Source organism: Gracilinanus agilis, chromosome 5 (genome assembly GCF_016433145.1).
Source record: "Gracilinanus agilis isolate LMUSP501 chromosome 5, AgileGrace, whole genome shotgun sequence".
Taxonomy (NCBI): domain Eukaryota; kingdom Metazoa; phylum Chordata; class Mammalia; order Didelphimorphia; family Didelphidae; genus Gracilinanus; species Gracilinanus agilis.
Window position 1 is genome coordinate 135,268,985 of NC_058134.1, and position 11,267 is coordinate 135,280,251.

Genomic DNA, 11,267 nt, shown 5'->3' on the forward strand with positions numbered 1-11,267 from the left:
ATGTATATATATATATATATATCCCAAGGTCTCTCTATTTTTATTTTTATCCTTTTTTACGGTATGAAGAGAAGCAATTTTGTCATAGTGACTAGTGAGCTGGCTTCAGATCCAGGAAGACCTGAGTCCAAACCCCATCTATAATATACACTATATAGGCAAGTCATTTGGTTTCTCAGTTTCCTAGGTAAGTCAATAAAACCATAACTTCCCTGTAGAGAAGTCCCCTACGCCAGTGAAGTAGCAGATCAGATCACTTCCTCTTTGGTAACCGTTCATTATATGCACACATCTCAATTTAGCCATTCCCCAATCAATGGGCATCCATTTTATTTTGTTTCTACTGAATTAATGCTATGGTTATTTTAGTATATATAGAATCTTTCACTCTGACACTTTCTCAAGGCACTTTCCTAGCACTTTAGTCCTGTTGTAAATCTTCTCGATTTTTGGTCACTTTAAAAATAAAAAATCTAAATTGCTTTCCAGAATGAACCAGTTCACAGCTCCACTAACAATATACAGGTATCCCTTCCACATCATTATTTTGCCCATCCTAGCATCAATATATCACAGTTTTGCATGAGAAATTAAATAGGATTTTTTTTGCATAAGTTGCAGATGATATGTGAAGGCCAGCAGACAGCACAGAAAAAGTTTAGAAACACATAAATATAGGAAATATGTTTAGAGAATTGTATACCATCTATATATTTTAATGACATAAAGACACACAATTTCTTTATTAAAGTTAAAATAAATAGAAAGTTAAAAAACACGAAAGCCAGCAGATAACACCCAATAGCTAGAAATGGAGACATATCTTTAAAAGTTTTGGAACTCAAATGTACTTAAAGTACTATAAGCATCATATAAAAGGAAAAGAAAAAAAATCAGAATTCTTCTCTGGTATAAAAGGAGGGCCAGAAGATTTTAGGCAGATTTACAGATTGTGGTACCCAGCTCCTTAGAGAAAGGAAAGAAGGTGGGAAAGAAGAGCCGTATTATTGTGCCCAGCATTCTATACTCCCTCCAACACTGATTATACCCATTTTCCTCAAATTTGACAATGTCTCAAGCACAAAATGAGGTCTCAAAATTGAACTGATTTGTATGTTTCTAATTTTTAGTGACCTACATAATTTTCTTATAAAATTGTTTATAGTTGTTAGTCTTTTGGGAAGAGCTAATTCATATCTTCTTCATATCTATTATTTTTCAAGTTTTCTTTTTTTCAGATTACACATCAATACAATTTTTAATAATTATTTTCTAACATTTTTCAATCCAATTTCTCTCCCTCCTTTCCACCTCATCCTCATCTCTCCTTCTCCTACATGTCAGACAATGTGACACAGGTTTTACATGTGTTGACATACAGTACACATTTCTTTGTTCATCAAGTTGTGAAAGAAGACACATTACACTAGAGAACAACTCACGGTGGAAATGAAGTTAAAAATCGGATGTTCCAATCTGCACTCAGACTTTGTTAGTTCCTTTTAGGGTGGTGGATAGCCTTTTTTTGTCATGAATCCCATGGGGTTGGGCATTGGTGATAATAGTTGTCATTCTCGGTTGATCATCATACTTTATTGGCCTTACCGAGTTCAATGTCATCCCTGCTTCTGCTCATTTCACTTTGTATTACATCATAAAGGTTTTTTTCCAGGTTTTTTGGATCAATATCTATTATGAATGATTCTTGCTCTTATGTTTTTGTGTCAGTTTATTTGACTAGTTTTAGAAGTAGAATTTTTTCTAGCCTTTTCCTTGTTAATTAAAAGCATACAAACATGATCGTAGTAGCATATCATATTCATAGCATGTAAAATAAAGTTCAAGAGATGAACAATCTTAATATTAATTCTTTACATGTCATAATCCCTGGGCCCCAGCTCTAAAGATGCACTTATTTGCAGATAACATTGTATCAAATGCATTGAGGCTTAAAACTCTATAAGATCTTAATGACATGAGCTTTACAGCTACTCAAAAAAGATAAACATCATAATATATTCGTGAAAAAATGTCGAATTTCCTGCTTATAACATACACTGTGATGGACAGTCCATTGAAATATTTCACCAGAATACTTTTTGGGAAGATGCTACAGCTGAAAAACTGAGCTTTCCACAGATTTTGATAGTCAAAGGTGGGTTGGCCAAATTATATTTGGAAAATATGCTTTAAATATTCCAATATGTTCCCTACCAACACAGCTGATATTTTAAAACTACAATATTTTCTTAGTGATAGCAAGTAGTTCTAATCTATCAATAAAGCAATGAACATTTGTTGACCATCTAATAATGTGTACCAGGCTGATGTTAAGCACTTGAGAAATAGAATAAAGACAAAAGCAAGACAATCTGATTTCAGGTTGCTTACAACTCAGAAAATGGAGAGAACACTTGAAACTAGATTTTTCTGGCTCTATACTCTTGTATCATGCAATCACTCTGTAATCAGAAAAGGGGGATTCTAATACTGCCTTGGTTGCTTACTTTCTATATGATCTAAAGTAAACCAATAAATATCTCTGGATCTCAGTTTCTTTACCTGTAAAATTAGGGTAACAGAATAGATTTCCACTAAGATTTCTTCCATCTTCAGAATTATGATCCTCTGAAATTTCAGTTCTCAGGTTTGTTTTTGTTTTTGTTTTTTTATTTTTTACCACATTTGTTAAACAAATAAATGTTTAAGGATTTCAAGTAGTCTCATTAGTAATTTGTTTCCAATGTTAAACAAAAATAGTCATCTTATAATATCTTGCTGTCACTTTGTCTAAATAACAAAATAAAAACAGATGTTCACATATCATTGCAAATAATAAGTAGCAGGATGCTCAGAGGCCAAACTTCCAATATGGTGATACATTTTTCTTCTCTATACATATCTTCAGATAGGAAGTATGCTTCAGCATATTTTCAATATAGCTAGTTAATCTTTTTCAATTTTTTTCATGGTTATTATTGGTATGAGGGCATTTTCAGAATAAATCACTAAACTGGATTTGAAATGTTATATCACAGGGACAAAGCCAAGATGGTGAAAATAGTACACAGATCTCCTCCAAACAATAGGAAGCCTCAAAACAAGTTCTAGAGCAGCATAACTCACAAAAAGAAGGGATGGAATAATTTTTTTCTGTGCAAAACAACTTAGAAAGACAACATGCAAGCTCTATTGTAATAGGGTGGAAATAGAACACAAATAAATAGGCCAAAGCAGGCCCCACTATGGAAATATGTCTTGGGGGAGCTTAATGGGCAATAAAGGATTCTGGAGCTCACATCCATAGACTTTAATGGGGTCAGGATCAGACAACTCCTCAGAAAGGGATTACAGGGGTGCCTTTGTTAACTACGGATGCAATATTATTGTTGTGTTGTTCATATACAAATCCAAGTTGTGGTGCTAGGTCATGGTCTTAGGGTGAGGAGGAGAACTAGCATATATTAGTACTTGCAGTTAAAGGGCAGCAGGGGACCCTAGTCACAGTTCCATGATGGAAAAAATGCTTGTGGTTGCTCACAGGGAAGAGAATAGAGCAGGATAATATTAAACACACCTTTCCTTGGATCATACCACTGTGGAAGAAATGAGAATTTATAGATCCTCAGAGCTAACTCTGAAGGTAGCTATGCAAAGAATCTGAAGTTTCGAACAGTGATCCCTTTACCACGGTCACAGAATCAAACATTAACAATTTTTAAGTGAGAAGAAGAGAAAAAGGCTAGACAATAAGCAAAAAAAAAACAAACCAAAGAAACAACATTGTAAGTTACATTGGTAACAGGGAAGACTAAAACACAAATTCAGAAGAAGACAACAAACTTAATACTGCTGTATTCAAAGCCTCCAAGGTAAAAATGAATTGAACTCCAGCCCAAAAATAATTAAAAGAGGATCTCAGAGAGGATTTTTTTTAAAAAATCATAAGAAAAAGATTAGAAACATTGGATAAAGAAATTGGAGTGATACAGGAAAATCATGGAAAGGAGTAAACAGCTTGGTAAAGAAAATACATGCCCTTCAATTGGGGAATGGCTGAATAAATTGTGGTATATGTTAGTGATGGAATACTATTGTGCTCAAAGGAATAATAAACTGGAGGAATTCCATGTGAACTGGAAAGACCTCCATGAATTGATGCAGAGTGAAAGGAGCAGAGCCAGAAGAACATTGTACACAGAGACCAACACACTGTGGTAAAATCGAATGTAATGGACTTCTGTACTAGCAGCAATGCAATGACCTAGAACAATTCTGAGGGATTTATTGAAAAGATGCTTCCCACATTCAGAGGATGAACTGCAGGAGCAGAAACACAGAAGAAAAGCAACTGCTTGAACACATGGGTTGAGGTGGACATGATTGGGGATGTAGACTTAAAACTACCACACCAATGCAACTATCAACAATTTGGAAATAGGTCTTGATGAATGACACATGTTAAAACCAGTGGAAATGTACATCAGCTATGGGGGGATTTGGAGGGTGAAGGGGAAAGTAAGAGCATGAATCATGTAACCAAGTTAATTTTTCTAAAAAAATAAAAATTATTTAATTAAAAAATAAAGAAAATACATAAAAAAGAGGCACAAAAATACATTGAAGAAAAGACCTTTTTAAAAAGTAGATTGGGCCAATTGAAAAGGGAGGTATAACATGTTAATGAAGAAAATAATTTCTTAAAAATTAGAATTGAGTAAATGGAAGGTAATGACTTTATGAGCCACTAAGAAACAATCAAACAAAATCAAAAGAATGAAAATATAGACAAAAATGTTAAAAATTTCACTGGAAATACAACAGGTCTGGAAAATCAAACTAGGAAAGAAAATCTAAAAATTATTGGACTACCTGAAAGTTATGATTTTTTAAAAAAAAGCTTAAATACTATCTTTCAAGAAATTTCCAAGGAAAACTACCCTGATATTCTAGAACCATAGAGTACAATAAAAATCGAAAGAATTTACTGTTGATCTACTGAAAGAGATTCCAAGGAATATTATGGCCAATATCCAGAATTTTCAGAAATATTAAAATGTTGATATATCTATGTGAGAAGATGATTTTTGCAAGTGCCAGAAACTTTATCATTATTAGAGCAGTTAGGAGTACTATACAAGAATATAGGGCAAGGTTGAGAGTTGAGTATGAAGGGATATCTAAAATAACTAAATAAAGGTGTGAGAAAAAGGAATGCATTTGGAGGAAAGGGGGATAAATAAAGTAGGGTAAATTATTACACATAAAAGAGGCATGAAAGAGATTTTACAGTGGAGGAAAAGGTGGGGGATGTGAGGAAGGATCATTTCAATCTTACACTCATAAGAATTGGCTCACAGAGAAAAGAACATACACAAACAATTGGCTATAAAAAAATATTTCTTATCCTATAGGAAAGGAGACGGGGAACGGGAAAAGAGAAGGGAGTTACTGAGAGGAAAAGTTAAATTTGATGGTGTGATGAAAAGAAGCTAAATGCTTTTGAGAATGGACAGAATGAAAGAAGAGAGAAAAGGTTAAAGTGGGAGGAAAATTGGATGGAGAATAATAAATGCACTGTAATCATAATGGTGAAAAATATTTCACAAGCCTCTTTAATAAAGGCCTCATTTCTCAAATACATAGAGAAATGGGTCAAGAATATAATAATACAAGTTATCCCCAATGTAATAGACAGAGGATATCAACATGCATTTCTCAAAGTAATTAAAATTCTCTATAGTCATGTGAAAAAAGTTTTAAATCACTATAAATTACAGAAACACAAATTAAAACAATTCTGAAGTAACACATTACCTCTATCAGTTTGGCTTTTATAACAGAAGAAAATAAAATCTCAAAACTTGGAAAGGATGCAGGGAAATTGGGACACTAATGCACTATTGGGTGAGTTGTGAACTGATTCAACCATTCTGGAGAGCAATTTGGACCTATGCCCAAAAGGCTATAAAACAATATATACTCTTTGAGGCAGCAATACCATTGGTAGGTTTGTTCCCAAAGAAATAAAAAATAAAAAGGGAAAGGACTTATGTGTAAAATAATATTTAAAGCAGTTTTTTTGTGGGTTAATGGTTTATAAAGTGAGGGGATACTCATCAATTGTGGATTCTTTGAGTAAGTAATAGTTTATGATTGTAATGGAATACTATTGTACTGTGATGAGCAGAAGGAACTCAGAAAAACTTAGAAAGCCTCATATAAACTGAACCAAAGTGAAGTAAATTGAACCAGGAGAACATTGTATACTATGGCAATAATATTGTAATGAATTGTAATGAATTGTAATGAATAATCTAGGTATTCTCAGCAATATAATGTTCCAAAAAATCTCAAAGGGCTCATGAAAAAAATGCCATTTTCTTTCAAAGAAACAATTGATGGAGTCTAAATTCAGACAACAGCAACCTTTTCCACTTTCTTAATTTTTTATTTGTTTCTTTCCACAAAATGATTAAGATGGAAAAAATGTTTTACATGATTGCACATGCCAAATCTGTATCAGATTGTAGAATGAGGAAAAGAGGGAGAGAATCTCAGTCTCAAAATTCTTTAAATACTATTTTTCATGTAATTGGGGAAAATGAATTTAATTAAAACAAAAGAAATATTACCTAAACAAATTACATTAATGATTAATTGTGATTTATATTTAATAAAAGAAGTATGTAACATTTTATCACAAGTCAATATAATCAGAAAAGTAAAGGAACAGATAAGATAGTTAAAATACTTAGAAATACATATATGTAATAATGTAATTTAATGTATTATCTTTTGAAGTATAATACCTTTTTCTGATATAGACTTTGATTTTCTGATTTCTGAATAAGAAATGACTTCATCTTAAAACTGGTATTAGTTTTATGCCTCACCTCTACATGTACCAGAGGGCCACTTAAAGGATGAATGAGCTTCTTTTTTCCCCTCTATCCCAATAGCCATTCTCTTTCAAGGTTAATGGAGTTGGTCAAAGGAATATTTTAGTTCTTAAAGTCATGAGAAATGGATTGCCAGTTTTTTAAGAATAATATAAAGGAACATGTAGGTGTATCAGTAGATAAAGAAAAAGGCCTAGAGATGGGAAGTCTTAGGTTCAAATATGACCTCAGACACTTCCTAGTCATTTGACTGAGGGTAAGTTATTTAATCCAAATTGTGTTGTCCTTACTGCTTCTTTGCCTTGGAATGATAGTTGATATCATTAATAAGATGAAAATTTAAAAAAGAAGCAGCAGCAGCATACAATGTAGAAGTTTGCTATAGTATCTGGCCTGCTGGGAATGTAGGAAAATCTGAATTCAAATCCCATGTTTCCAGTTTATTATTTATTTTAATAGCAAGACAATTGTTATGTCCCACAGTTTACTAAGATACAGAAATAAAGGTTTGCAATCCTGGTGAAGATAGTCCTATATAAAGACTTTAAGCTATAAAATATTATTATTTTATATTTTTACAAAATTCAGAAGACAAGATGATAACCTATTTTCAATACTAGGAATATCAATTAATGATCAATATACAGAAGAAATATTGAGGAACCATTTAATTGATTGCTCAATAGCAAAAACTAAATCATTAAATCTTGGTAAGAAAAATCATATACCTAGAGCCGGAAAGGACATTAGAAATCATCAATTCCAACAATTCTCATTTTTCAAATGAGAAAATTGAGCCAGAGAGCAATAAAGTAATTTGCTTGAGGTCATACAGGTAACAAATGGTACAGTTGAGTCCCCTTGATACAGAAGATTAAGAGGTGCACAACTATGCTACCGAGTATCTGTGTGAATGTAGGGAAATCACTGTACCTCTCTGGATTTCAGCTGTTTTTTTTATTTGTTTGATTTCAGTTATCTGTTTTCTATTTCGCATCATTGGTTCCTTGGTCATCAACTTCCTCTAAACAAAATAACCTGAAAATATTGGTGGTCCATCTAGTTCACAATTAACATAAGAAAACTATTTTATTTATCTGAACTTATCTTGATTACTGACCAAATTTTTCTGATATAAATGTTGAGTTCATTATTAGTCTAATTAGAGTCCAGAATGACCTCGAGCCAACCCCATTCCCTAGCCAACAAGAAGACAAGCAAGTCAGTTTAGCTGAATCATTAAAACATTGCAAGGAGCGTATAAAAGATGGCATGTTCTAGGCTAGTCAAATCATGTTAACCAAAACCTCTCTTCAGAGGATAAGTGAGATAGCCAAGAACTCCAATTCCAAATGCATGGAAATAGAGTGATCTCCCAAACCTATCATGTTTGCTTCTGTTTCTGTGTGCTAAGTTAGAAACAGGTGTATGATTAAACAATGAGATTCCTTCCCCTCAACATCTTCAGAAAGTCTTTCCTTGCATAAACTTTTCTATGAAGAAAACTTAAAACTCTATATGTTCTCTCTAGAGAGAAGCCAGAATAACAATGATTTTTCTCTCCAATTCTTCCAAATTTCACTCCTCATATAGTACTGAAGTATCTAGTAATTAGGTCTCTAGTACTTAAGCATTTCATGGTACAATGGGTGATTAATTATAATAATGATAATAATAACAGCTAACATAATGATTATATGAGCCAGGAACTGTAATAACTGCGTTATTATTATTATATCATTTGTTCCTCACAACTCTGGCATTATTATTCCCAACCAGGTAGAACAGTGAGTTTGGAGTCAAGAAAACTTGAGTTTAAATCCAGCCTTAATCACTTAGTACCTCTGTTACTCTGCATTCTTACTTTCCTCTGGGAAATTTTTTGTTGAAGTACATATTTTGCTGAAGTACAAAATGATGGTATTTTCCTTTCTTTTTTTAATTCCTTTTATTTTCCTGTTGAATGACTTCTGATAGTTTTTGAGCAGCAAGAAGCTTAGGGTAGGTCGGACATCATTAAATCACTTAAATTGAATTTCACTTTAAAACAAAAAAAATGGTCTCATTGGTTTTATAGAAATCTTTTCTTTGAATGGAGGTAACATTGAGAAGTCTTCGGTGAAGCGCTTATTACAAGACATAGTACAATTAAGAGTCCACTAGAAAATGCAGGACTTGCGTGTGTATGAGAATTGTATCTAGTTTTATGAAGAGAAACTCTGTTGTTTATTGTTCCTTCATTGGTTACTAATTACCATGGGAATAAATTATTTTGGGGTGGAAAGTTATACAGATATCAGTGATGAATAGCTATAATGGTATTTGATACATAGGGAGAAATCCTATACTACTATATTCTTCACACAAGGATGGTCAGCGCATACAATTTCAAAAGTAATATAGTATGCTTTTGGAAACCACCCTTAGAAAGAGGCATGGAAGAATCAGATATTAAAATCTTGACATGCAGAAAAGTAACTATCCTGGCAAATATTTAAAAAATCTGACAATGGACTTCCATTGATATTCAATTCTCTTAAAAAGTAATTATTTTTGTTAAATCAGAAGACATTTTGATTGAATCAATTAATCAGAACTATGTAAATAAGACATAAATCTGTTAAATTTATCAAATACATTAAAGGAAAACAGGAGGCATAGATGAAAAGTGTGGGATCTATATTTCTGAGAGGGGTTCAAGTTGTTCTGGGGGGGCACTATGGAATTCTGTGATGCAACTTGAACCCCTCTCTGCAGCTTGAACCCCTCTCAAAAATATGGATCCTACAAAAGGGAGAGGATTTCAGGCATAGCAGACAACCAGAGAAAATGACCAGGGCTAGGCGATAGAGTTTCTTATTTGTGGAATGGGAAAGAGGCCAGGTTCATTGGATCAAAGAACATATGGCAGAGAGTAAGATATAAGAAAATTAGGATTAATCTATAGATTACTTTGAAAATTAAACAGGTGATTTTGTATTTGATCCTGGAAGTGATCGAGAAACATGGGATGTTATCAAGTTGGAGGTGGAGTGACAGGGTCCAAATTGCAATTTAGGAAAGTGACTTTGGTTGAATAGTGGATAGAATGGTGTGGGTAGAGGCTTGTGGCAGGCAGACTCATCAGGAAGCATTGCAATAGTCTAAGCATCATGTGATAACGGCCTGTGGTACTACCAAGGTAACAAGATGGTAATAGTATCAAAGAAAAAAACGGAGAATTTAAGATATGTTTCAAAGGTGAAATCAACAGTTTTGGGCAACAGATTAGATATGGTGATTGAAAAATTCTGTAGGGTTGAAGATGACATGTATGTTGTGAGCCTGGAGGAATAGGAGGATTGTGGTGCTTGTGACACTAATAGGAAGTTTGGAAACAGGAGTTCAGTGGTAAAATACTAAAATCAATTTTGGACATGTCGAATTTAAGATATCTAATAGATATGTAGTTTGAGATGTCTGAAAGGCACTTGTAGAAGTGAAGCAGATCAGTGATGCCAGGATAAGTAGATTTAAGAATCAGCTGCATTGTTGTTCAGTGGTTTTCATGAGCCCATTTATTTGCAAAGATACTGGAGTGTTTTGCAATATCGTTTTCCAATTCATTTAAGATAGGAGGAACTGAGGCAAACAGGCCTAAATTACTTTGCAGGATTACATAGCTAGTAAGTATTAGAGGCCAAATTTGAATTCAAGAGGATGAATCCTCCTGACTAAAGGTCTGATATTCTAGCCACTGTATCACCTGATTACCAAGACAAGAGCCAGGAGGGGGACCATCATCATACAGATGATTATTAAATCCATTTGAGTTGATGAGATTTCCAAATGAAGTAGTATAGAGGGGAAAGAGAAGAGGAACCAGAAATGAGGATCCAACAAAAGATACTGATAAAGAATGATCAGATAAGTAGAAGTACCAGGAAAGAATGGTGTCCCAAAAACCCATAGAGGAAAAAAGATCAAGAAAAGTGATCAAGTACCAAAAGGTGAAGAAAAGATCAAGAAGAGTGATCAAGTACCAAAAGGTGAAGAAAAGGTCAAGAAGAGTTAAGTCTAAGAAAAATAACTGAATTTGGATATTAGCAGCTCATTGGTAACTTTGGAGAAAACAGTTTTGGTAGAAAGACAAAGTCAAGCCAGATTGTAGTGAGTTAAAATAAAAAGAGTGTCAAGAGAGGAGGAAGCAGAAGTACTTCCTTAGATGGACTTCTCAAGTAAATTTGCCACAGACCATAAAAAATATATGATGATAGTGGGAGAAGGGATGGAAATGTTTATAGGCAGTAAGGAATGATCCAATAGACAGGAAGAAATTTAAAAAAATTATATATATATATATATATATATATACACATATATCTT